The sequence below is a fragment of the Macaca mulatta genome, chromosome 5 (genome assembly GCF_049350105.2).
Source record: "Macaca mulatta isolate MMU2019108-1 chromosome 5, T2T-MMU8v2.0, whole genome shotgun sequence".
NCBI classification, from domain to species: domain Eukaryota; kingdom Metazoa; phylum Chordata; class Mammalia; order Primates; family Cercopithecidae; genus Macaca; species Macaca mulatta.
In genome coordinates, this window is record NC_133410.1 from 185,719,739 (window position 1) to 185,746,554 (window position 26,816).

General features: G+C 37.6%; 1 long non-coding RNA gene across 2 annotated transcripts; it reads right to left on the bottom strand.

The window, feature by feature from the left end:
* LOC114678442 (uncharacterized) lies at window positions 1–26,260 on the bottom strand. 2 transcript variants are annotated; one of them, XR_013417591.1, is made up of 4 exons: window positions 25,902–26,260; window positions 10,728–11,170; window positions 9,100–9,238; window positions 1–3,275 (listed from the first exon to the last, which is right to left on the bottom strand). It is a non-coding gene; the product is annotated as an uncharacterized LOC114678442 (long non-coding RNA). The 2 variants fall into 2 exon arrangements; XR_013417592.1 differs by lacking the exon at window positions 10,728–11,170 and having other exon boundaries at window positions 25,902–26,250.
* Window positions 26,261–26,816: the final 556 nt, after the last annotated feature.

Consider the following 26,816-nt stretch of genomic DNA (forward strand, 5'->3'; position numbering starts at 1 on the left):
GATGAAAAGATAAATTTATTTAAAATACCCTGGAGGGCAATAGGGCAATGTCCCATTGAAGCTGTAGATACGCACAACATTTAAATTTCCAGGTGCATACTCTTCTAGAGAAACGGAGCACACATGAGTAAGCAGACAGATGGAGGGATATTAACATATCATGTTTATAATAGTGAAACATTGGACACAGGCCTAACAGCTCATCAAAAATAAAAAAGAATGGAAAATGAACTGTGGTATATTCCATCAATAGCATAGTATACAGCACTTAAAAGGAATGAATCAGAGATCTACGCATTAACATGGTGAAAACCCAAACATAGAATACTGAACAAATAAACATAAATTAAATAATATGCATACTCTCATTTTATTTTTATAAACACTGAAAATAGACAAAAATGTTACATTATATTTTTGGATCAATTATAGAGTAACAGTATAAATGCATATGTGAAATTAATAAACACTCTAATGATATAAATATATCAGGATATGAATGGAGGGAAGGGAGGTAACCAGGGAAGAGTAGCCAAGGTACTACAATTCTTTCTGTAATATTTTATAGCTTTAGGCTAAGCACAGTGGCTCATACCTGTAATACCAGCACTTTGGGAGGCTGAGGCAGGTGGCTCACTTTGAGCCCAGGAGTTTGAGACCAGCCCGGGAAACAGAGTGAAACCCCGTCTTTATAAAAAATACGAAACATTAGCCTGGCATGGTGGTGTGCACCTGTAGTCCCAGCTAGTTGGGAGGCTGAAGTGGAAGGATCACTTGAGCCTGGGACATCAAAGCTGTAGTGAGCAGTGGTCACAGCACTGCATTCCAGCAGGGTGACAGAGTGAACACTGTCTCAAAAAAAAAAAAAAAAGAGTTGTTACAGTAAACACTACATGGTTTCCCTCCTACATGTCTGTAAAACGCCGCCTTTGATTAATAAGCAAGGATACATAGGAGTAACACTTAGCTCATTTAAACCAATCAGTAAACTAAGAGATGAAGTCATTTCTATTTTGTTGCGTTCAGAAAATAATTTTCCTACCAAAAATAAGACTTGTCTAAAACAATAATAACCTGGACAAAATGTGACTGATGGCTTAATGAATCTAATAGCAACGATTAGAGATTCCTTTGAAATTGATAAATTATCAAATTCATGTATAATGCTTCTAAATTTATGTTTAGGTAAAAATTATAAGACTTGTTTTAGAGAAAACCGAGGGTTAAAATTGAGTTATTCTATTAAAACATGTTATTTAAAAAAATAACTTGTAATCATTTAAATAGTTGAAACACAATGATTTTAATTTACAAAATTATTTATCTTGTAAGTAACTATGATTATTTTCCCTAGACTTCCAGCTGCACTTTCAACTACGAGTTCAGATATTAGCTAGTGCCAACATTTCATATTTATAAAATCGCATGCACCCTGTTGCCATTTAGCGTAGTGAATACCCATTTGTAAACAAAGTGGTGATACATTATGATAGCCAAAGGGCAAAGCTTTACCTGAACAGAGATTCATCATTTTTTAATGCAGCACAGCTTGATACTTGCGATATCATCAAGCACTCTGAAAGGTTCTTGTCAGAGATTGATGACCTAAACAATTACTGAAACTTAATAACAGCGTTAACAACTGCAGGTCGATCTCACACACCACAAAATAGTGCTTGTGTTTTTCTCCATGCTTCTTTTTAGCCAAGTTATATTAATATTTTGACCAGAGAAAATGTTGGACAAAGTTACAGTTTTTTATTATTCCATATTAATAATCATAGAGGGCATAGAGATTGCTGTATTAGCAGCACCACAGCAAAAATAATTCACTTGCAAAGCAACTATAAAACATTATGCAACAATTCGTTAATGGGTTTATCAAGATAGCTTTACATTGACTCTCTGACACATGGAAAGCACTAAATGGAAATCTAGAGAGAAAATAATATGATGCTGGCCAGTATGTTTTAATGTTAATTATGTCCAAAAAGTTTATGTAGTATTTTATTCATGCCACTGGTAACATATGCCTATGAGATAACTGTATCAAAAAAGATGATTTTCTGGTTGTCTTTTCTTTTTCTTTTTCCAGAAAATGCTTTGTTTCCTATTATGAATTTGATAGTTTGATGAAAGCATATTTTGTTGGAAGGTACTTCTACTTGAACTAAAAAAAAAGTCCATGATTTCAATAATGTCACTGAGAAGTATTAGAAGTAACGGTGTGACTCCTATGAACCAAGCATTATTAGCTAAAGACACAACTTCTGCAATACTCCAAAAGCAACTGAACTGTAACCACCATGGTTGATTCACACTCAGTTCATAACTTATTGTTTTTATCCTTTTTCAGAGCTCTGTGCATGTACATAAAATTTAAGAGCACAATGGAATAAAATACAAATCACTGAGTGACTATTTAAAATTTAAATTTTGTTGTGAGCATTATCAACAAAGGCGGGCCATTAAAAAGATTATTTCTTTACTGGTGAATTAATGATTGAAGGACAACCAGTGGAAACTATTCTGCAGACAGGCCAATAATGAAAATATAGCTAAAGCAGTAAAGCTTGCCAACTACTGATGAGACTCAGGAGAAATTTCTTAACAGATGTTTCCCTGAGCAAATATATACTTTGCCTACTCTGATTATGGTGGCCTTGAGAATTCGTGATTTGATTCAACACTCAGCTACTCTTCAGCAGCCTCATAAAAATATGACTCGTACAAAGGATATATTCTATATTTTCCTTTCCTAAGAACCAATATCTAACATATTTACAGTTTTCAGTCCCATATGGTGAAGCAGTGGTCCAACAGCACTGTTTACAACACTATAATTAAGCTGTGTCAGCATTTTATTATGAAAGGAAGGAGGCAAAGCCTTTTTGGATTTTTTTGTGTGTTTTCATTTTATAAGCTTCCCTTAGTTGAGTGCCCACTGACTGCAAGCCTGCTTTGACCTTTCATTTGCTTCCTGCTAAGATTTTTTTTTTTTTTTTTTTTTTTGAGATGGAGTCTCACTCTGTCTCTCAGGCTGGAGAGTGGTGGTGCGATCCCGGCTCACTGCAAACTCTGCCTCCTGGTTCAAGCGATTCTCCCACCTCAGCCTCCTGAGTAGCTGGGTCTACAGGCGCCCACCACCATGCCCAGCTAAATTTTGTACTTTTAGTAGAGATGGGGTTTCACCACGTTGGTCAGCCTGGTCTCGAACTCCTGACCTCAGGTGATTCACCCAAAGTGCTGGGATTACAGGCGTGAGCCACTTGTACCTGGCCGAAAGAGGGGGAAAAAAAAGCAAAACAAAACAAACAGGAAATTGTTACTGATAGATACTTTAATCTTGCAGATTCATGTCTAATCATTATTATATTCTGAAGACTTCTTTCTTTTTTTTTCTTTTTGAGACGAAGTCTTACTCTGTTTCCCAGGCTAGAGTGCAGTGGCGCAATCTTGGCTCCATGCAACCTCCGCCTCCCAAGTTCAAGCAATCCTCCTGCCTCAGCCTCCCAAGTAGCTGGGATTACAGGTGTGCACCACCATGCCCGGCTAATTTTTTGTATTTTTAATAGAGACGGCATCTCACCATGTTGGCCAGCCTGGTCTCTAACGCTGGACCTCAGGTGATCCACCTGCCTCAGCCTCCCAAAGTACTGGGATTACAGGCATGAGCCACTGAGCCCGGCCAAGACTTCTTTCTAGAAGGAACGTGAGCAGGAAAATATTGGAGAGGTTTGTGATAGCAATAAATGTATACAGAGAAGAGTGAGGGAGTCACCATTGCTGAGTCTCATTATAATGCCTGTCTTGGGCATCTCTGCATTTTTACTAATATCTATTTGTATGTATTAAAGCCCTAGTAGTTTTAATCCTTTGTTTCTAAAAATCTTTCTCATTGCATACAAAATTGTCTAATTTTGTATGCAATGAGAAATATTAAAATATGCACTTACTAGTTGTGGGACTTTGGGCAATTTGTTTATTTGTGCCTCCACCTCAAATTCCCTGAGTATTGAATGTAGATAGGAAGAATATCTACTTCATCAGACTGCATGGAAATTAATCCTGCACGTGTTCATGCTCAGTGCCTGGCATATGATTTTCACCCATATCCTCTCCATCCTTACCTACTACGACTCCATTGTAGTTACCAGCAAGGTCTCCCCATTCTGCAGTTTTCTGGCTTAAAGTGCAGGTATTGAACTCTATCCAAAGCCAATCCTTGATAAACATTCTAAACTGTTCTTTTTTCTTTGTGTTCTAACACAAACTACAAATTAACCAAAGCAATGGTTAATTCGATTAATACATTATCCTCTAAGATTAATCATTAATAGGCCGGGCGCGGTGGCTCAAGCCTGTAATCCCAGCACTTTGGGAGGCCGAGACGGGCGGATCACGAGGTCAGGAGATCGAGACCATCCTGGCTAACACAGTGAAACCCCGTCTCTACTAAAAAAAAAAAAAAAATACAAAAAACTAGCCGGGCGAGGTGGCGGGCGCCTGTAGTCGCAGCTACTCGGGAGGCTGAGACAGGAGAATGGCGTAGACCCGGGAGGCGGAGCTTGCAGTGAGCTGAGATCCGGCCACTGCACTCCAGCCTGGGCGACAGAGCGAGACTCCGTCTCCAAAAAAAAAAAAAAAAAAAAAAAAAAAAAAAAAAAAAAGATTAATCATTAATAAATTATCCTCTAGGCTCTGCGAAGGGAAAAGACCATGTCTATTTTACTGACATAGCGCCTCATGCCTGGCATAGAGGTATGTGTTTCATAAAATATTAGTCTTTAGAGCTATCGAATAGATTTTTTTCATTTGTATCCTCAAATTTAACAGGCAACAGATTCAATAACATAACGTTTAGAAAACTAGCATTAGTGCATTCTAATCTCAGAATCTAACTATTTCAGTGTGTCCTGATAAGCAAGAACATTCAGATCTTTCAAGTCAAGGATTTGCCTCTTACTAAGAGATAATTCACAGGTGCCATCCTCCCTTGCCAATTGTAACATTCTCAGCCGTGGAAAGCTGCCAGAGTCATTAACCGGCTCTGCATTATGCTATTTCTCTTGCTGTCTACCCTGTCACCTCCATGCTTTCTTCCGTCTTTCCTCGCCTTCAGACCCCCCTCACACATATGCTATCAGTAACCGGTGCCTCGTCTTCCTCCCGCAGCCTAACAGGCTGCTATTCTGCTATTGCCCTCCTGGGAGCGCTGCTGGACCGTGAGCCCGCTCTGGATGTTTCCAGCCGAGTTCCTGCCAATCTCCAACCAGCCCAGGAAGAGAAATAACGCACTCTGTTAGAGCAACGGTGTCTGCTTTTAGCCGGTGCTATAGGCCATGGATTTGACTTCTGATTCCAAACGACAGCTTGTTTATGTGAGATACAAATGTTGGGCACCCTAAAAGTAGCTAAGTTCTTTTTTCTAGGTGGTAGTTTTGCAAAGCACATGCATTATCAATGCAAACCTATTAGTCTTAGCTCTTCATTATACAGGACGACGTAAGCCTCATTTTTGACTAAATTTTATTAAAACACTGGTGCTTTTTTTGCCTTTTAATTCATAATATTTTAAATACAGATGAAATAGTAACCAGTTTGTTAATTCTATCATAGAATTATGTATTAACAACAGTTTGCCTCTGCATTTCACTGCATTAGTAGTCCTCATAGTAAATATTGTCCTAAATATCTAAATATGTGTCTTTTAACATTTACATAGCCAATGAGCGTTGTGTAGCTCTAGAAAGGTTCCTTTTGGTAACTTCAATCAACGACACTGTGCAGCACTTAGTATCCCTGTCACATGTCTTTGCCTTTTCTTCCTAGTAACACAGTGTCTAAATTTGCTCCTTTTACATATTATATTTATTTACAGTAAACCATATTTTAATTTTAAATACTTTTAAATGTAAATATGGTTTCTGTTGTCCACATGGTATCTGTGGTACAAATGAGTTAGTTGAATTAATCAAGACAACATTTTTTAAAAGGAATAAATATTCTTTCATAAGTGAGCTATGTATTATCATGACTATTGCTATGGAAGTGCAAAAAGCAGACTAACATTTCCAAAACATAAATAGGGTAATGCCACATCCTTGCTAAAATCTTACAGTGACTTCCCACTGAAATTAAAACAGTGTGTAAAATTTTGCATGGTTTACACTATGGATGTGATGTACGCCGCCCCACCTCACTCTCCAGCGTCTTCTTGCTGTGTCCTGCGTTCCTTTTTCCTGCCCTACACCCAACTCCTAAGCTCACACTGCGATGCTCTTCTTCCAGTTCCTTCCAAAGTACGAGGCCGCACCTGCTCTGCCTCAGCCCTTGCACAGTTTCCTGTATCTAGAATGCCTTCCCCGCCCTCTCCTGGCCAACCACTCACCTCCTTTCAGGTCTCAGCTTAAATGTCATTTCATCAGAGTCCCATTCTGACTTCCCCTCCACCGCCGTCCCTCATAACACCCTCTGCTGCTCTGTCACAGCACCTGTCATATTTGTGGGGTTTGGTAGGCAATGGTGTGAGTAGATGCCTCTCACTTCCACTAAAGTTGAAGTGGGGACCATAGCTTACTGTGAAAACTTGGCTTGTAAACAATGGCTAATTAGGCTCATAATGGCCCTCTGCTAACTTTGTGGCCCTATTTTTCTCATATGTAAAGTGTGATGATGGTTCAATGAGTATATATACATATTGTTTATATATATACATTTTTATAGATGACATATATACACATCGTGTATAGCTTTGGAAAAAATACCTTTAGTAACTTTTATCAATGATACTGTGAAGCACGTCATGGTGCCTATCACATATGTTTTCACATACTGTGTATATATAATATGTATATGAGAATATAAATAAATATACACGCATCACTTATAAAAGGTCCATAGTAATTATTACGCAAGTGCTTACTTATATGGTATTTTGTTCATTACCAAATGTCCAATGGCTACCACATAGTAGCCTTCGAAAAGTGTCGTTAACTGAATTCAAGAATGAAAATATTTTCCCTGTCCTTATAGGAAACTAGATACCAAACATTTCTAATCCACTGGGACAAGAATCTTAATTTTCTTGAGAGTTGTGGAGTAAGAATAGCAGTGAGAACAAGTGGGATGGGGAATGCAGAGGACAGACCTTTGAAATCCGTTTCCATTCCCCCTTGCCATTCTCTTCTAAACTTCAGGGTTCAGAGCAAATCTGGTATATAATCAGGTTATGATCTGTGATGGCTATTTAATGCAGTTGTTCATCTAATATCTTTTGAGCACCCACTGTGTTCTAGGCATGATTCTAACTGTCACAGCCATAACATAGAATGAAACCAACAAAAATTCCTACGTTTGCAGAACACGCCCTCAGTAACAGTGGGAATTAAATGAGAAATCTTTAGCCTATTCCCATCTCTTTGTGGATTTCTAAAGTAAATGTGATGGAATATCTTAAAACTCCTCCCTGGAAAATTTCAGACCTGTTTACTCAAGGCTCCTAAAGGACTCTGGAACTTCGGAACTGAGGTCTGGAAGTACAGTCATGGAGAATCTAACTAAATTAATGAAGCGTTTCCCAAAGTGTACACTGTAGTAATGGGTGTTACTCAAAATGCAGTGTCTATGGACAAGTATGAAAACAACGGTTTAAACAAGAAGCTTTTTGATAATTATTATTACAGCTTTTCTTCCTTTGTTGTGATTCACTTTATGTTAACTCTGGGACTTTTCTCACTAATGTATCTATTGAAATACCAGTTCCGCTTTTTCCTACTGTGTGCACTTGGGCAAATTACTAAACCTTCCTGTGTTTCAGTTTCCACATCTATAAAATGGGAATTATAACAGTTTTTGCCTCATAACTTTATTCAGGATTATATGAGTCAATACATGTACATTGTTTCGTACAGAACTTGGCACAAGGTAAGTACCTAATAAATGTTATTTTTATTATTATTTGTTTATTATTTATTTATTTATTGGAGACAGGATCTCTTGCTCTGTAGCCTAGGCTGGAGTGCAGTGGTGCAATTGTAGCTCACTGCAGTCTTAAACCCTGAGCTCAAGCAATCCTCCCACCTCAGCCTCCTGAGTATCTGGGACTACGGGTGCATGCTGCCGTATGCAGCTAATTTTTAAATTTTTTGCAGAGACAAGGTCTCACTCTGCTATCCATGCTTAAGCTCCTGGCCTCAAGTGATCCTCCTGTCATGGCCTCCCAAAGTTCTGGGATTACAGGTGTAAGCCACAGTCCCTGGCCAACATTTGTTATATGTGTCCTGATTACACTGATGAAGTCTTTCTTACAGAAGTTGATTTCTATAGAATATCCTTGAGAGATATTGAACTTCATCAGGACATAAAACATGCTGAAAAAGCCAATGAAGTTCATTCTGGCAACTTCAAAAAGGAAGCCTAGGACAAGAGATTCAGTCAAATCAGCCTTTGTAAGGAAGGCAAGCGGGGGGGAATCAGTCACCCACACTACAGCCAAGTGTGAGGGCCACTATCGTAACAGGAAAATCCTGTTCTAATCCAGACAAACACAATGACATTATAGTAAAATGTATTTGCACATATTATGTGGCAAATGTCTGCACAGGCTGTCTACATTTAAGTCTAAGAGATCTAATATTACCCTAAGATCTTTCATGCTTTCTCCAAAAGTTGTGAATATGAACATATAAATGCAAATAGAATCTTTACAGTGACTGTCACTAACCCTTAACCTGGTTTCTATATATAATTAATGAATTTAAAGTGAATACTCCACATCTATAGGACATTTAAAGCAATTATTCTCTTGTCTCCTTCCCAAGGAACTCGTTTAAATTCCTTACTCCCAGATCTCCATCCTATGAACTTTAACTTCCAAACAAGCCACCAAATATAACATAAACATCTTGCAGGTTGCTATGGTTTCAATGTTTGTCCTCTCCAAAACTCATGTTAAAATTCAATTGCTATTCCAAGAGTTTTAAGAAGCACGACCTTCAAGAAGTGATTAGGCCATGAGGCATCCACTCTCACAGGTGGAATCGGTGCCTTTATAAAAGAAAGAATATGGCCCCCTCTTGCTTTCTTGCCCTCTCTTACCTTTCTGCCATCTGCCATGACATGACACAGCAAGAAGGTCCTTGCCAGAAGCCAGTCCCTCAGTCTTGGACTTCCAGTCTCCAGAATCATGAGCCAAATTACCCAATCTCAGGTATTTTGTTATAGCAGCACAAATGGACTAAAACACAGACAGAAAAGATGTAGATAAAGTTTTATATCTTTCATTTTCTTATTTTCTGTACCAAATCATTATAATAGCCAGGGTGGTTGAGAAAAAAAGAGTCAAAGGTGTAAATGAGTTTGAGAATAGAAGTCAGATAAGGAATCCGGAATCCAGAAGCACAAACATTAGGAATCAAAACAAGAGAAGTAAGAATACAGAAGCAACAGAGATGAAGGCTTGGTTATGTGTTTATATAGGGTTTGGAAAAGAGCACAGATTGATAGCTTATGCCTGCTTTAACTTGTCATACACCCTGGCTTCCCCTATGTGGTCTGGGGTATATAAGTCCCCCTGTAAACCTGTGCTTGGGCTCTGCCAACACTAAGATACCTCAGACCAATCTTAGTGATTGATAATCAAAGATGAACTACATCCTATCTGAATGAGGAAGAACATTACAGGGCTGTCGCTGGAAATATTGGAACCTCTCTATGATCAGTTATTGCCAGTGATTTCTTTCTCCTGCTCTTCTATACTCTTTACACATATTAGAAGCTTATGAGTAGATCTTTGGGATATTTGTGAGTCTTATTAAATCATTGCACTAACTTTGCTGAAGCATTTTTCTCCATTACTAATATCAAAAGCAAACTATGATGTTTAGCTCTTTTGGTTCTCAAGCTCTTTTGTCCCAGAAATGCAAATTATAGTTATGTACTCCTTAGATCTAAATTCTACTGCAACAAAAACCAGATACCTCTTCTGGTTCATTGTAACAATATTTTTTATCTGTCATATTCTGTTATGTAGTTGGGGTCAGATGGTTGTTAGTTCTGTGATATCATTGGAAGTACCCATTTTCAATAAATCAGACAATATGTGAAATAACGTGTAAAACGTTGCTCCATATTCTATTAAGGTTATCATATCACTTCTGAAGATTAATGTATATTGTTCAGAGAGATTTGGGAAAGGAGCGAATCTTCTAGATACTCATCAGATGTGAAGATGTATTTTCCCTGTGAAGCCATTGATATTCATGACCCCACATACGCTTACAAAAGCAGTTAGAGGGCTTCACCTTGAAAAGGTGTTTTTAAGTGCCAACTAATTCTTACACAAAAGGCCAGACAATAGTTGAAAACTCGACTCTAATATGTAGCCACTTTATTTTCCTTATTACCTAGATGGAAGAGATTCTTCTCTCATTAATGCTTGAGGAATAAATATTTTTAGACAAGAATTAAAGGGACTAATGTATCAAATAATAAAAAACTTGCAAGCATAAGTTAAAATGTAAAATTTAACAAAATAATTTACCACACAATGAAAACCTCTAAATAAGATATCAGAAAGGTGTTTTTTAAAAACAGCTTCTTCTCTTATCTAAGCCTTTTCCCCTTTTATTGACTTCTTTTTCAAGTAATGAGTAAGTCCTTGCTTGGAAGAGATAAACAAGCATAAATAAAACAAACACAATGAAAGTTAGTTTATGTATATATACCTTTGAATCAGATAGCATTGCCAGCCAATTGAGCTTTCTCCTGTGGTTTCTGTAGGGTCGATATTTTTCATGCTGTGTATGTGCATTTATCTTCCAGTTGATCTTCCATAATAAAATGAATCCCCCAAAGCTTCAAAGCCAATTAGCTTACAGTGATATTTTTCATTTTTTTCCTTATGAACTTCTACTTCAGTAAAAATACAGTTACTGATAAAAACAACAAAATACAAAAAAAGGGAAGGAGCTATGCTTCCACCAGAATCTATATTAACACATCTGTCCAATCAGCCATGCTGTTGCTTAGCAGGCATCAGTAGATCATGTGACCAGCATCCTCCATTTGGCCCAGTTTTCTCAAAGAGAAGAAATGATGCTTTCTTACTCGGGGTGAACTGGATCTTCCACACCATACTGTTAAAAAAATCAGCTAGGTCTTGCTATATCTAAAATACAAATATATTAATGAGTCATATACAATTATTGATTAATTGATGATAATATAATAAGGCTTTATTAGAACAGAAAAATGCATGACCATAATGTGTACAACTCAATCTCAAAATCACTTTGGACATGAACCAGCTGCCATTTATTTTCATGATTTAAGAATATTAAAAAAGGGGACAGTAAGTATCATAAACTTCATTCTGGGGGAATCAGAATCATCCACTTGATGAGTTTTATGAGGTATGATTTATAAATACACACTATGAGAATTAAGCCAAATATTTACTGCTTATAACTCTCATTAACAACAGATCTGTCCATGGGTTTGCTTGTTCCTGATCTAAATGTGGCAGTTCTCACTGTTGGGCTCTGTTAAATATTGTCGACTAGTTTGTTCAACCTCGATTCCACCCTATCTCTAACTGAGATCTGGGGAAACTAAACAATGTTTATCTATTGCACTAGGGTCCTTGATACAAATCAGAGTCCTCAGATTAAATGCATTTGAGTGAGGTCTGGAAGGTGAAAGCGACGCCAAAACCATTTTCTTGTCTTTTTTTGATGTTTTTCTACAAAGAACATGGAAATTTGAAGATTTTCGGCTTCAATCACTGAATGTCTTTTTCTTTGCTTCTTTTGTTTTTACAGGAAGTTCTGTCAGAGGCAGCAGTGGCATCAGCCTTGAAATCCTCATCCTGCGTCATAGGCACTATCAAGCCCAGCAGCTGTCTAGTAGAGCAGGTACCCTGTGGATCTTGATTGAAGAAGTCATTTCTGGTGGCGCAACCACAATCTATCCTTCCAGTATTCCTTAATGGAAGCCTACAATTTTCTGTGTTTTTTGTCTTTTATGTTTTCTCTTTTTTAAATACTCTTTTTTTATACTTTTTTTTTTTTTTTTTTTTTTTTTTTTGAGATGGAGCCTCACTCTGTTGCCCAGGCTGGAGTGCAATGGCACAATCTCAGCTCACTGCAACCTCCATCTCCCAGGTTCAAGCAATTCTCCTACCTCAGCACCCCCAGTAGCTGGGATTACAGGCACGTGCCACCATGCCCAGCTAATTTTTGTATATTTAGTAGAGACAGGGTTTCACCATGTTGGCCAGGCCAGTCTCGAACTCCTGACCTCAGATGATCCACCCGCCTCAGCCTCTCAAAGTGCTGGAATTACAGGCATGAGCCACTGCACCCTGCCTTTTTATACTTCTATTTAAGTTCAGGGGTACATGTACAGGTTTGTTACATAGGTAAATGTGTGTCATGGGGGTTTTTTGAACAGATTATTTCATTATCCAGGTTTATTTTATTTATTTATTTATTTATTTATTTATGTATTTATAGATGGAGTCATACTCTGTCACCCAGGCTGGAGTGCAGTGGCGTGATCTGGGCTCACTGCAACCTCCACCTCCCGGGTTCAAGTAATTCTCCTGTCTCAGCCTCACGAGTAACTGGGATTACAGGCACCCACCACCATGCCCAGCTAATTTTTGTATTTTTAGTAGAGACAGGGTTTCACCATGTTGGCCGGGCTGGTCACGAACATCACTCAGGTATTAAGTGTAATACTCATTAGTTATTCTTCCTGATCCTCTCCCTCTTCCCACCCTCCACCTTCTGAAAGGCCCCGGTTTGTGTTGTTCCCCTCTAAGTGTCCATGTGTTCTCATAAATTAGTTCCCACTTACAAGTGAGAACATGCAATGTTTGGTTTTGTGCTCCTGCATTAGTTTGCTAAGATTAATGGCCTCCAGCTCCATCCATGTCCCTGCAAAGTACATGATCTTGTTCTTTTTATGGCTGCATAGTATTCCATGGTGTATATGTACCACATTTATCCAGTCTACCACTGATGGACATTTAGGTTGATTCTGTCTTTGCTATTATGAATAGTGCTGCAGTGAACATATCCATGCATGTGTCTTGGTAACAGAACGATTTATATTCCTTTAGATATCTACCCAGTAATGGGATTGCTGGGTCAAATGGTATTTCTGTCTTTGGTCTTTGAGGAATCACCACACTGTCTTCCACAATGGTTGAACTAATTTACACACCCACCAACAGTGTATAAACATTCCTTTTTCTCCACAACCTTGGCAGCATCTGTTACTTTTTGACTTTTTAATAACAGCCATTCTGACTGGTGTGAGATAATATCTCATTGTGGTTTTGATTTGTGTTTCTCTAATGATCAGTGATGCTAAGCTTTTTCTCATATGATTGTTGGACACATGTATGTCTTCTTTTGAGAAGTGTCTTTTCATGTCCTTTGCCCACTTTTTAATGGGATTTTTTTTTTCTTGTAAATTCATTTAAGTTCCTTATAGAGCTGAACATCAGATCTTTGTTGGATGCATAGCTGGCAAAATTTTCTCCCATTCTGTAGGTTGTCTGTCTATTCTGTTGACAGTTTCTTTTGCTGTGCAGAAGCTCTTTAGTTTAATTAGATACCATTGGTCAATTTTTGCTTTTATTGCAATTGATTTTGATATCTTTGTCATGAAATCTTTGCCCATGCCTCTCTCCTGAATGGTATTGCTTAGGTTGTCTTTTAAGGTTTTTATACTTTGGGGTTTTACACTTACTTCTTTAATCCATCATTAGTTAATTTTTGTTTATGGCATAAGGAAGGGGTCCAGTTTCAATCTTCTACATATGGCTAGCCAGTTATCGTACCACCATTTACGAATAGGGAATCCATTCCCCTTTGCTTGTTTTTGTCAGGTTTCTCAAAGAACAGCTAGCTGTAGGTGTGTGGCCTTATTTCTGCATTCTCTATTCTGTTTTACTGGTCTATGTGTCTGTTCTTGTACCAGTACCATGCTGTTTTGATTACTGTGACCCTGTAGTATAGTTTGAAGTTAAATAGCGTAATGCCTCCAGCTTTGTTCTTTTTGCTCAAGATTGCCTTGGCTATTTTGACTCTTTTTTGATTCCATATGAATTTTGAAATAGTTTTTTCTAGTTCTGTGAAGAATGTCAGTGGCAATTTAATGTGAATAGCATTGAATCTATAAATTGCTGTGGGTAGTATGGCCACTTTAATGATATTGATTTTTCCTGTCTATGAGCATGGAATGTTTCTCCATTTGTTTGTATCATCTCTGATTACTTTGAGCAGTCATTTGTACTTCCCCTTTTAGAGATCTTTCATCTCCCTAGTTAGCTGTATTCCTAGGTATTTTATTCTTTTCATGGCAATTGTGAATGAGTTGGTTCCTGAGTTGGTTCTTGGCTTGACTGTTGTTGGTGTATAGGAGTGCTAGCAATTTTTACACATTGACTTTACATCCTGAGACTTTGCTGAAGTTGCTTATTAGCTTAAGAAGCTTTTGGTCTGAGACAGTGGGGTTTTCTAGACATAGGATCATGTCATCTACAAACAGGGAAAGTTTGACATCCTCTCTTCCTATTTGAATGTCCTTTATTTCTTTCAATTGCCTGATTGTCCATAACTTCCATTACTAGGTTGAATCGAGTGGTGACAGAGGGCACCCTTGTCCTGTGCCAGATTTCAAGGGGAATGCTTCCAGTTTTTGCCCATTCAGTATATATTGGTTGTGGGTTTGTCGTATATGACTCTTATCATTTTACGGTATGTTCCTTCAATGCCTAGTTTATTGAGAGTTTTTAACGTGAAGGGATGTTAAATTTTATCACAGGCCTTTTCTTCATAATCTTCTTGTTTTTGTCTTTAGTTCTGTTTATGTAATGAATCACATCTATTGATTTGTTTGTTTGTTGATTGATTTGTATGTTGAACCAACCTTGCATCCCAGGGATGAAGCCTACTTGATTGTGGTGGATAAGCTTTTTGATGTGTTGCTAGATTCATTTTGCCAGTATTTTGTTGAGGATTTTTGTATCAATATTCATCAAGGGTATTGGCCTGAAGTTTTGTTTTCTTTTCTTTTTTTGTATCTCTGTCAGATTTTGGGTTTGACAGTAGACCCTGTTTTTACATTGAGTTCTGACTCATACAGTAGGACTAGAAGTAGTTGTACTTGAGAGATGGGAATTTGGGAGTGACTGGAAGACTAGTTTTGTGAAACAAGGATGATCCCAATGTCATTCAAAAATGGAAAATGTGTAGCACATGACACAGAGCCACTCATAGGATCCCCTTCAGTCACTTGAAATAAAGTGCCTACTGAAGGGAAGGTTTTGAAATGAAATGACCATTGTGATAGAGCATCCCGGAGAGTAAAAAGAATATAGAACTCTGGCTGTTTCTCATTATATTGGACAATTTTTAAATTAAACAAAATAAAAGACAAGCTCTGGGTTTTCAATTGTTAGTCCAACACATGGTTAGAAGGTTGGGAAACATCTATCATGATCTCTGGCCGTCACGTAACCAACATAGCCAGAAATCAGACATGGAGTTTGATGTCCATAATTTGCTATATCACAACAAAAACTGAATGCAAAGCCTTTCCACGTCTCTTACATCAAAGCTGGAGTGTTTTGCAACAGAAAGTGGAATCCGGATGGGGAACATTTTGATGGATTCTGTTGAACCTGACCACTCTGCATCCCTAAAGACCAGTGAATATCTCTTCACCCACAGAAACGGTTCTTTCTCCCCTCTGTGATGGAACAAGCCCTGGTTTGTTCGGAGACCCTGGCCACAACTGCACCTCACAGACACTACCCCTATGACAAGAGTTAGATCCCAGGTTGTCCTAGGGAAGCAAACAGAATCTGACATGGAAAGAGTTATGTTTCCATATCAAATAGATCCATGATTTTGCTAATATACATATATATATATATATATATATATATATATATATATATAAGCTGGAAGCTGAAGGATATATGTAAGAATGGGTTCTAATAAGGATAGACGAAGGAAAAAGAAACATAGATCAGACAAACTGTATCAATATAGGTATACCAACCAGAGATTATAGACTCAATGTGCCAGCTGAATCTTCTCACTGTGGTATAAAATGTTGACTTGGTTAGTGGACTAAATGGTGTTCTGCACTAAATGAAGGTGACATGCCTACCCTTATTTAGTATAATACAGAAAAAGGGATTTTAAGACTTAGAATGATAAGAATGGAATGAGTTTATTTTATGTACTAAATTACTCAATCTATAGAAATTTATCCTGAGGCCCCTCAGAGGACCCTCCATTTACCTAGGCAATTTAAAAATAAATTGGTAAACAAAAATAATTAAAGACAGAAATATGGGCCAGGCATAGTGGCTCATGCCTGTAATCCCAACAATTGAAGAGGCCAAGCAGGAGGATCATTTGAGACAAGGAGTTCAAGACCAGTCTGGGCAACACAGTGAGACCCTGTCTCTACAAAAAATAAAATATTAGGTGTGCATAGGGGTTTGCATTTGTAGTCCTAGCTATTTGGGAGGTTGAGCTGGAAGGATCGCTTGACCTAGGTTTTTGAGGATGCAGTAAGCTGAGATTGCACCACTGCACTGCAGCCTGGGTGACAGAGACAATTTGTATCAAAAAAAGAAAAAATAATAAAATAAAAGACAGAAATATGTTATAAGCCACTAGAGAAAAAAATGAAAAACTGTGAGTTTATACCAAAATATGTATCTCTATTATACTCATATTTAAAACATATACACTTATGAATACAAAATACATAAATAAATAAAGTAAATAAATAAGAAGATAGGGGCTCTTGTTTTATAAGAACACCAACTGCTGACTGATAAACCCCAGAGGGATTGCTGGAGTTGGAAAAAGGTCATCATTTTTGTCATCATTACAGTAAAGATTGAGATAGGCAGAAATCATCAACTGATGCTATAACTAGGGGGATAAATTTTTTAAAGAGGCAAAATATTTGTGTGATCTTAAATTGTTTTCCTATAGATTATTCATTACAATGTAAAAAAATAGTAACTCTATAGTATACAAATCAAATGCCTTGACCAGATGATAAGGATGTAAACGGATATTGTGTGACTCTCGATTTGATACCCTGAGAAGGCCATCAAGTCACAATATCCCTTATGTAGTATCCCAGTTGGGAAAACATAACCCAAATCTAAACATGAGTAAACATCAAAGTCAAAATGAAGAACATGCTGTTTTATTTTTTGAAAATGTGGGAGAGGACTGCACTCTGCATATAAAGGAGGCAAAGAAAGGCTTTAGACATCTTTCAAATTAAATGAATCTAAAAAGACATAATTAAGTGCAGTACCTACCCCTAGACTACATTTTATACTGGAAGACAAATTCAATGAAGGACGTTACTGGGTTGCTTGGTAAAATAGAATGTAGATGACAGATTAACATATGAGTTAGTATTACATTTACTGAAGGTGATAACCACACAGTTGCTACACAAGGATACATTTTTTCCTTAAGAAATGAGTACTTAGTGGGAAAGGACCAAGAGGTATGCAACTTATTCTCAGATGCTGAGGCCGAGACAGAGTCGCTATGATAAAACAAATGGAGCAACATGTTAAGAAGCGAATCTGGGTAAAGGCTGTACCATTGTTCTTTGTATATGCCTATTTTGGCAACTTTGCTATAAGTTTGAAATTATTTTCAAATAAATTTAAAAATATATGTTAATAAAGATATACATACAACACCATGAAAGGTACTATACTGGGTATCCTGAGTAGGTCAGCAAGGAAGGTGGAAAAGGCTGCCCTTGACACAGGCTTACTGACTTCAGTGAAGACAATTGGGTCCCAGAGTGGAGAAGACTAAATGGCAGCGTTTAACTGCTAGAAACAAGATGCTCACGATTACAGAAATAGGCAGCAGAGACAGAAAGATCATTAGAATAATTTTTCCCATAGGAATCTTTGGTAGTTACTAATTAACCATGGTGTCTCTTGGACGGAAATAGGCAGACTACTAGAGTCCTATTAGATCTGAATTTAAAGACTCTAGTGTTGTAAGCAGAAGTCTGATTTTCCCATCATAAAAGAGTAAAAGACCCTCTCCTCTAATTCTTAGACATAAACTACTTCTCAAGACCAAAAGTCCCTCAAATACAGAGTAAAACAGATTCCTAAGGAAAGACTTTTTGATATTGCCAAATCTTTTCTCTGGTCTCCCTGCAAAGGACACAGAGCCCCTTACCATGGGCCTGAAAAAGGAAATGCCCAGGCCTTTCAGGGATTACTGAGCTTGGACTAATGCGTGGGGTCGTAAGGACCCCAGTATATTACACATCTGTCTTCTCTGCCCAAGTTTAGAGTCACTGGAGATGTAGACAAAAGACATTAAAGAACATTTTTGATATCAATTAATACAATTGGAGATTTTTTGTCGGATATGGTCAAGTAGGTTAGGGAACTTATCATTCCAGGTTCCCAACCCCAGAAATACCCGGACCCCAGCATAACCTCCCCTCAAGCTCATATGTTATTACATGACAGTGGTCTAATTAACAGCCCAATTGGAGGCTATTACTTCAGCTGTCTAAAGGTTTTGCGACAGCCAGGTGGGAAGGGTTCCCTCGCAACACTCCATCTGGCCTGAGCACCGCGGTGAAGCCACAGAAGTTCATGCCATTTGCAGTGGAAAGGAGCGTGGCCCCTTCTCTTCCCTCATAGAACCCGGGATTCAAGCTGCAAGGTGGGAAGCTCACCAGCAGCGACTCTGGCTTTGCGGAAGGTCTTTGTTTTCGCTTTTTTCCCTTTTCACCTAACAAAACCCTTCCTTACTCCCCCTTCAAATTGTCTGCAAACCTAAATTTCCATGACCGTGTGGCAAGGTCCCTGTCTTTAGCTGAACTAAGGAAAAGTCCTGCAACACTTGGAGACTAAATTCAAGTGACTATTTTATGACCCGCTTGGCCACTTGGCCTTTTAATATGAATTGCTGATTAAATAAATTGACCAGACGTGGCATGATAGCCATTTGAATGGTTCACTGACTTTTTTTAAAAAGAGCTACAGAATTGATATTAAAGCAACAAATGGGCACTGTTTACCTGTGGAAGGCTGCAAATTCTGTTTCATTTTCAGGCCAGGGAATACGTGAGGAGCTATGAATCATGTTAAAGATATAAAGGGATTACTGATAAGGCATACATTTTTTTCAACCTAGCAGCTGTACAGAAAAATTTTCTTAATAATGCTTGCATTTAATTACATAAAGAGTGGTAAAGTCTCTTTCACTTTATCTCAGTAATGAAGGCTTGATTCTGAAGATAATCCAGACTCTTTCCCTGTCAAGGCCAGCATGTGGGTAACAGTGAATTCAATTCCCAGGCTTCACTATCCTTAGACGATAAAACAAGAATAATTTTTCACATGCATTATAAAGATGAAAAATAGTACCGTAGGGCATATTTTCTTTAATATACTCTAAAAATATAGAGATAGCATAATAGACAGATGTACAAAGGAAAAAAAATTAGCCTCTGAGCCATTTCTAGAGTTCACTGTAACACCATTCAACAAAAATTAAAAAACATGAAAGAGTCCGTTCCTTAAAAAAAAAAAATTAGTGTGTTAAATTTTCTAGTACTGAGGCTTATTTGTGTGGGATTTAGCCACAGCCTCTGATGGCTTGCAAGATTACTAGTTTTATGGAAATAATTAGGAAGCCCAGCTCTGCCTTGTAAACTAGAGTCTTGAGGTTAATTAAAGTAAAATGAATGCTGCGTAGAGGAGAACCACCAATAAAGCTTGACGGTCAGGTGTGTAGAATTCTGTCATCTGCTGAGAATACAGGCAAAGAAAGCCAGCATCATAAATTAACTGGGTATATGTTTAGACTTTTTATAATAATCTTCAATCAACCTTGACATTAGATACATTATGTCGATGGTATATAGTTGTATGCTACACTGATTTTATTCACAGTGTTTAGACATTTCCAAAATATTTCTATGGAGTCGTAATATATGGTGAATATTTTTCTCTATTTTTTTAAAAGAGAAACTGATGTAAAGCTTTTTGCACAGGCTCACTGATTTCAGTGAAGATGTCAAAGGTTAGCTAATTTAGTTGGCCACCTCTAACAAAAATTATATTTCAAAAATGGTTTATTTCCAAAAATCATTCAAAAAGATGGTAGCACTACCCCCAAAATAGTGCAAATGTCCTACCCCCAAAACAGTGCAAATGTCCTACCTCTGGGAAAGACTGAGAGTCAGGAGACTTGGGTTTAGAGCCAGAATCTGCCTATTCAAAGGAGAGTGAACTGAGCAAGTCTCCTAAACTTTCTGAGCCCCTGTTTTTAAAATACGAAATAGATACAAAAAGCAGTATCTTGTTGACTTCCTGAAGTTTTTATGAAGATAAAATAAGAAATATGAGTGCACTTTCTACTGTAAAGCACTATGTACATGTTAGAAATTTAGTAAAGAAAACATATTCCCTTTTTTCTTTTAAATAAGTAAGTTTTCTATTAATTTGTTATATGGAAGCAGCTTTGTGGGAGGCAAGGAGTTATCTGTTGTCTCTTTACAAATGCAGTAAGTTATAGCCCTCTGCCAGACAGTTGAAAGTTCACAATAATAGACAGAATAACACGAGATTTCATAAACTAACCTACAGTAGAAAGTAATGTAAGTCAGAAATGGATGAGTGTATGAAATGCCCATTGAAAGTACTATTTGTGAGATGTAGACACAACTAAAAAAATAATCATCTCAATCGTAGTTATTTAAAAGATTTCAGAAAATATGTAATCAAACTAAATGAATGTTAGTTTGCGGCAGAGTTTTAATAGTTAACACAGCTAACCTAGAGTCAATAGAAGTCTAAAGAGTATTAACTCTGTACTTAAGAGCCCTGGGAAGTTTCCTATATGGCAGTGAAAATGCAATATACCATTCTGGGATGCCAAAATGCAGAAATAAGGTAAAATAATATTACACTAGCATTGTATTTCTATCCATTCTGAAATAAGCATTGAGGGAGGAATGTGAGGGTTTAAGAGTATGAACTTTACAGTACGGATTTGTAACATCACTATTGACAGATCACAAGCATTATTTTCCTTAATTCCTAGTCTAGTATATTCTAACCAATATCTAAGTGAAGCACATGCATTCTATGTTTACACTGTGAAAACACATACAATTTAAAAGCTGTTGGAACCCTCAAAACTCTTTAAGCCTTGAGAGAAATGTGACTGTGATCTGAATCACATAGAATGTAGTTACAGCTTCTGCTCCTTAGATTATAGAATAACTCTCTTTCTCATTGCTTTTGTGTTGTAAATGACTAGGAGAGACCAGAGACTACGCCTCTTCCTCTTCTAATCACTGACTTTTGTTACAGATTAACTGCCTCCTTTACTGTCTGCACCTAATTCAGACCAGATCATGCAAAAAACCCCATGACTCTCACATGTTCAGTGTGGAAATCAAATATGCCTTTCCTGAAAGAAAAAGACCACCTCAACCAATCAGATCATTGTAACCATGCATTAAGCCTTATAGTCAAAGATGTTGAAATTCTGTTAAGCTTGCCTAAGTGTTATCTACATAGATGACCCCCAAAATTCCACATTTTGGAAAGCTGATTTCCATTTTTTGGAATCTTTGCTTCCCAGATGGCCATCCTCAAGCTTAGTGCTTGAATAAACTCTACAATTAATAATATTTTCTGAATCTCATTACAGTTGTCAATACTGAACACACAAATGCATAAGCACACCCACACACACTTCTTAATCAGATAAGAAATTAAATTGATTTTTCATGGTTGAATTCACTCTGCTCTCCAAGTGGTTACCTTTCTCATATAAATTCGAACCAAAATGGCTATGTCCAAGATTGTGCAGTACCAGGTTACACTAATCCCTGTCTGGATAATACTATAACCAATTAGGACTCCAAGTAATTTGAGAGTTTCTCATTTAAAAAAAAAAAAAACTTCAATAATTTCATTGAACTCATTATAATAGATCTAAAAACTGAATGAATCAGTATATTTTAGCAGAAAGTATCAGCATACAGAATTAACAATAGCCTGAAGCATAAAGACATGATTTTTTTTTATCTTATCACAAGTGTAATGGCCCAGTGGGTTCACCTTGCCCACTGCCTAGACAGAGCCAATTTATCAAGACAGGGGAATTGCAATAGAGAAAGAATAATTCATGCAGAGCCAGCTGTGCAGGAAACTGGAGTCTTATTATTACTAAAATCAGTCTCCCTATGGGTTCGGGGGATCAGGGTTTTTAAGGACAAGTTGGTGGGTGGGGGGAAGCCAATGAGACAGGCGTGCTGATTGGTCAAGTAAGAGATGCTTCTTGTACTTAGTTCCTAGGTGGGAGCCACAAGATCAGATGAGCCAGTTTATCGATCTTGGTGGTGCCAGCTGATCCATCAGTTGCAGGGTCTGCAAAATATCTCAAGCACTGATCTTACAAGCAGGTTAAGGAGGGTCAGAATCTTGTAGCCTCCAGCTACATGACACTTAAACCGTAATTTCTAATCTTGTGGCTAATATGTTCAACCTACAGTGGCAGTCAAGTCCCCAGGCAAGAAGGGGATTTCCCTTGGTAAAGGCCTGTTATCATCTTTGTTTTAAACTATAAACTAAGTTCCTCCAGAAGTTAGTTCAGCCTATGCCCAGGAAAGAACAAGGATAGCTTGGAGATCAGAAGCAAGATGTAGTTGGTTAGGTCAAATCTCTTTCACTGTCTTAGTTACAATTTTGCAATGGTGGTTTCATAAGCAGGCTAGAGATAGGTAGTTATGATATAGAAGGGCTGGGATCCCAGCTAAACCCCACCCTTAAGCCTGGAACCGCAGCCCTAAGTGAAAATAGCCCAACCCCATTTTTCTGCCAAAATGTCGTTGTTTTTCTTTTTGGTCTGCCCTACCCCTATCCTGTGCCCATAAAAAGACTTCAGCTGGCAGAGCAACACAAGCAGCTGAGGATGAGGGAAACAAGTGGCTGAGTGTCAAGCTGAGAAGCATGCAGAGAAGCAAATGAGATTCAGAGACTACAGATAGATGCAGCTAACTTCAGATGGCGAAGCTTCAGGGAAAGATGACCTTCCCACACCATCCCCTTTCCAACTTTCCATTCTGCTGAGAGCCACTTCCATCACCCAGTAAAATCCTCTGCATACACTACCCTTCAATCCATTCATGTAACCTGATTCTTCCTGGATACTGGACAACAACCTGGGTGCTGAGAGGGCAGGGGCTGCGACACTGCTGTGGGGCCTGCACAGAGCCTGCTCCTGCCAGAGAGGACCAACTGGCCGGTTCCAGCGTTCATTTGCTTTGGTCCCACACTCACTTGCTTGCATGCTCCCTCTTGCAAGGAGTGGACAGCAGCGGACTGAGTGAAATGAGTCATCCAGTTCCCACCCGTGAAGAGGGTCAAGGTCAAGGAAACAATCTCATCTCAGTTGTAGGGTCAATTCAACACCACAACAGTGACAGAATGTTAGCTCAACATCACTTTGAATCATTTTGGCTTTCTTTCTTGGTCAAAAGAGGACTGCCAAAGAGGCAAAACACAACCTCACATAACTAAATCCCAAGCAAGAAAGAATTGTTGAAAGAAAAAACCTTTAGACAAATAAAATTTAACAGAGTTGAATTGAGCAAAGAACAAGTCATGAACTGGGCATCCTCCTGAGCCAGAGTAGACCCAGAGACTCCAGCACAAGCATGTGGTGACACAAGACTTATGGACAGAAGGAAAGTGACCTACAGAAAATGGAAGCGAGGTACAGAAACAGCCAGGTGGGTTACAGCTCAGCATTCGCCTTATTTAAAAATGGTTTAAACACTTGCCCCCCTATGATTAGCCAGAACTCAGTGACTGGCACAAGAGTAGATTTGAGTCCATTTACACCTCTATTTAGGTTATAGTTCACTATGTACAGAGAAAGCCTTAGGCTCAATTTAAAATATGTAAAGAGGCAACTTTAGACTAAATTTCATTTAACAGAATGGAGTGGAAGCAAACACATATATTCCTTTATGTATGTTTGCCTTTAAAAGAGGAGTGAAATCCTTCTCAGAAATCTATCTGGTCATTTCCCCTTAGGTTTCATCTTCCAGAGCTGAGTCACATGCTGACTCTAGACAAATCACTAGGAAAGACAAATGAAATTGCCAAAACTGGCTTTGACCTGCCATGTTTCATCCATAGCAGTTCTGTTGTCAATCAAACGCAATAGGGATTCTGTTAACAAGAGAGAAAGGGAGTGAATTTGAATAGCCAATTAGTAGAGTCCACCTCCATGGATAGCCTCACTCCAAGACTGGTCTGAGCTCTGACTGAAGTGTATGTAAAAACAAGAGTATATTTAAGAATAAAGATAGGTCTGAAAACATTGTTCTGTAAAGGGCCAGATAGCAAATATTTTAGGTTTTGCAGGCTATGTAATCTCTGTTACATATTCTTTGTTATTTTTACAGCACATTAAAAAAATGTGCAAAACACTCTTAGCTTTCCTGGCATATAAAAACTGGTCATGGACCAGATTTGACCTTACTGTGCCAGCACCTAGACAGACACATGATATAATCATTGCCTTTCATGCAGTTAGTTAACAAAAATTTATGGAGTGTCTAATACGGTCAGTCGCCAAACTAAGTGTTGGGGATACAGATCTGAGCAACATAGAGTGTATTCCCTGAAAAACCTCATAATGTAGTGGTATCTCCTCCCTCCCCACCCAGGAAAAGTCAAAATGTAAGCCTACCTTTCATTTTTACACAGTAAATATCCCAAACAGTTTTTTCTGCAAGTGTGGTGCATAATTTTACAGATAAATATTTTTAAAATAGTACAAAGTTAGTTACAAAGTTATTAAGCTGAGAAAATCACAAGTTTCTAAAAAAATTACACATATTTAAGGCATGTATGTCCTACCTACAAGGAATATATATGAAGGATACAAAGTAGCCAAAACAGCATAAAAATATCCTATGATACTGATGTAATTTCTAGCCCTGGTACTATTTCCTGTGTCAAAAAAACACACAACATATATATATATATTATATATATCAAAAACATATTATATATACATATTATGTATGTTATACATACATAACATGTATAAATATATTATATTTATACATACATAACATGTATAAATATATTATATATTATATATACATTATATATATATTTTTGTCAACTGCATCAAAGGCAATGATTATATCATGTGTCTGTCTAGGTGCTGGCACAGTAGGGTCAAATCTGGTCCATGACCAGTTTTTATATGCCAGGAAAGCTAAGAGTGTTTTGCACACGTTTTTAATGTGCTGTAAAAATAACAAAGAAGAATATGTAACAGAGATTACATAGCCTGCAAAGCCTAATATATTATATATTATATATACATATTATGTATAAATAATATATTATATATACATATTATGTACAAATATAATATATTATATGTCTATGTTATCATACATATATGTATATGTAATATATTATGATATATAATATATATTGTATCTTATAAAATATGTATCCTGAAACCTAATATCATGAGTTTTAAAACAGCAGTTGTCAAAAGAAAAAAATCTGTATACTAAACGTAATAGAACCCAAGATTGTCTGCTATAAGTAAATTTCATCCAATTCTTAATGTAAGAGATTAACATTTTATTATGGGAATTTCAGCACCTTTAGAGGGATTTTGCAAAATCAGTATGGAAAACAGACAATCTTTAGGGGGAAAAAAAAAGCATTTAATCTGAATCCATCTGACTGTGTCAGTGTTTGAGGAGTATTTGAGCCCGATTTAAAAAGTCTTTACCAGTCTTACCTAGAATACCTCCTTGTACTTAAGAGATATTCTCAATCCACTGCCTTGAGGCCATCAGAGGATCCTTCAGTTACTTGTTCTTTTCTTCTTTTTCATGTTGACTAAAGAGGCACACTAAGCAGTCCTTCTAAGCAAAACGAAACAAAACAACAAAAAATAATCACCAAGGCATTTCTGAAAAAGAATCAAACTGTCCTTTGGAAAACTGAAATTGCACTTGGGAACTGCGTGTTTCTGTCTTTAAATGTAGTCAACAAAATTGTTGCTCGCTTAGAAATGATTTGTTTGTGATAAGTGAGCTTTCTTTCCGTAGATGAAGTCCCCAGAGTGAGTTTCTGTCACCAACATTTCCCTTCCTTGGACTTGAGAAATTACAGTCTGCAGATAACATACTTGCCTAAGCAGCACAAAAATGTTCCTGACTGCGAGGAACTTCTGAACAGCTTTGGGAAATAGGATTCCACGAAACTCCCTGGGGAATGCCCCGGAATGTTTATGGGGACCCTAATCCTCTGCAGATGCACATTAAAATTTGCAGCAGGTTTCTCAATGGGCCTTTCTGGTGTTTTTGTGCTGAGGAAGTTTAAGTCTGTCTTATGGTTCTAAATATCATAAAAGTGCTAAAGTATGAAGTGTTTATCATAAAATCTTCTGAACAAACATGATTTGATAGATCAGCTCTAAAAACATGTACAACTTTAATAGAAGCAGCAGGCTGGAGTCACTGAAAAGATTAGGGCTCTCCAGTCAGAAGATCTGGTTTAAATCTTGGTGCTGTTGCTTATCATCTCTGTGACCTTGTGCAATAATCCTTTAATGAATCTTTCTTTCCTCATCTGTCTAATAGGAATAATGTGAGCATCAAATATGAGCGTGCTTTCATTCATTTTGTCATGAAGTGAGTATTTGTTGAAT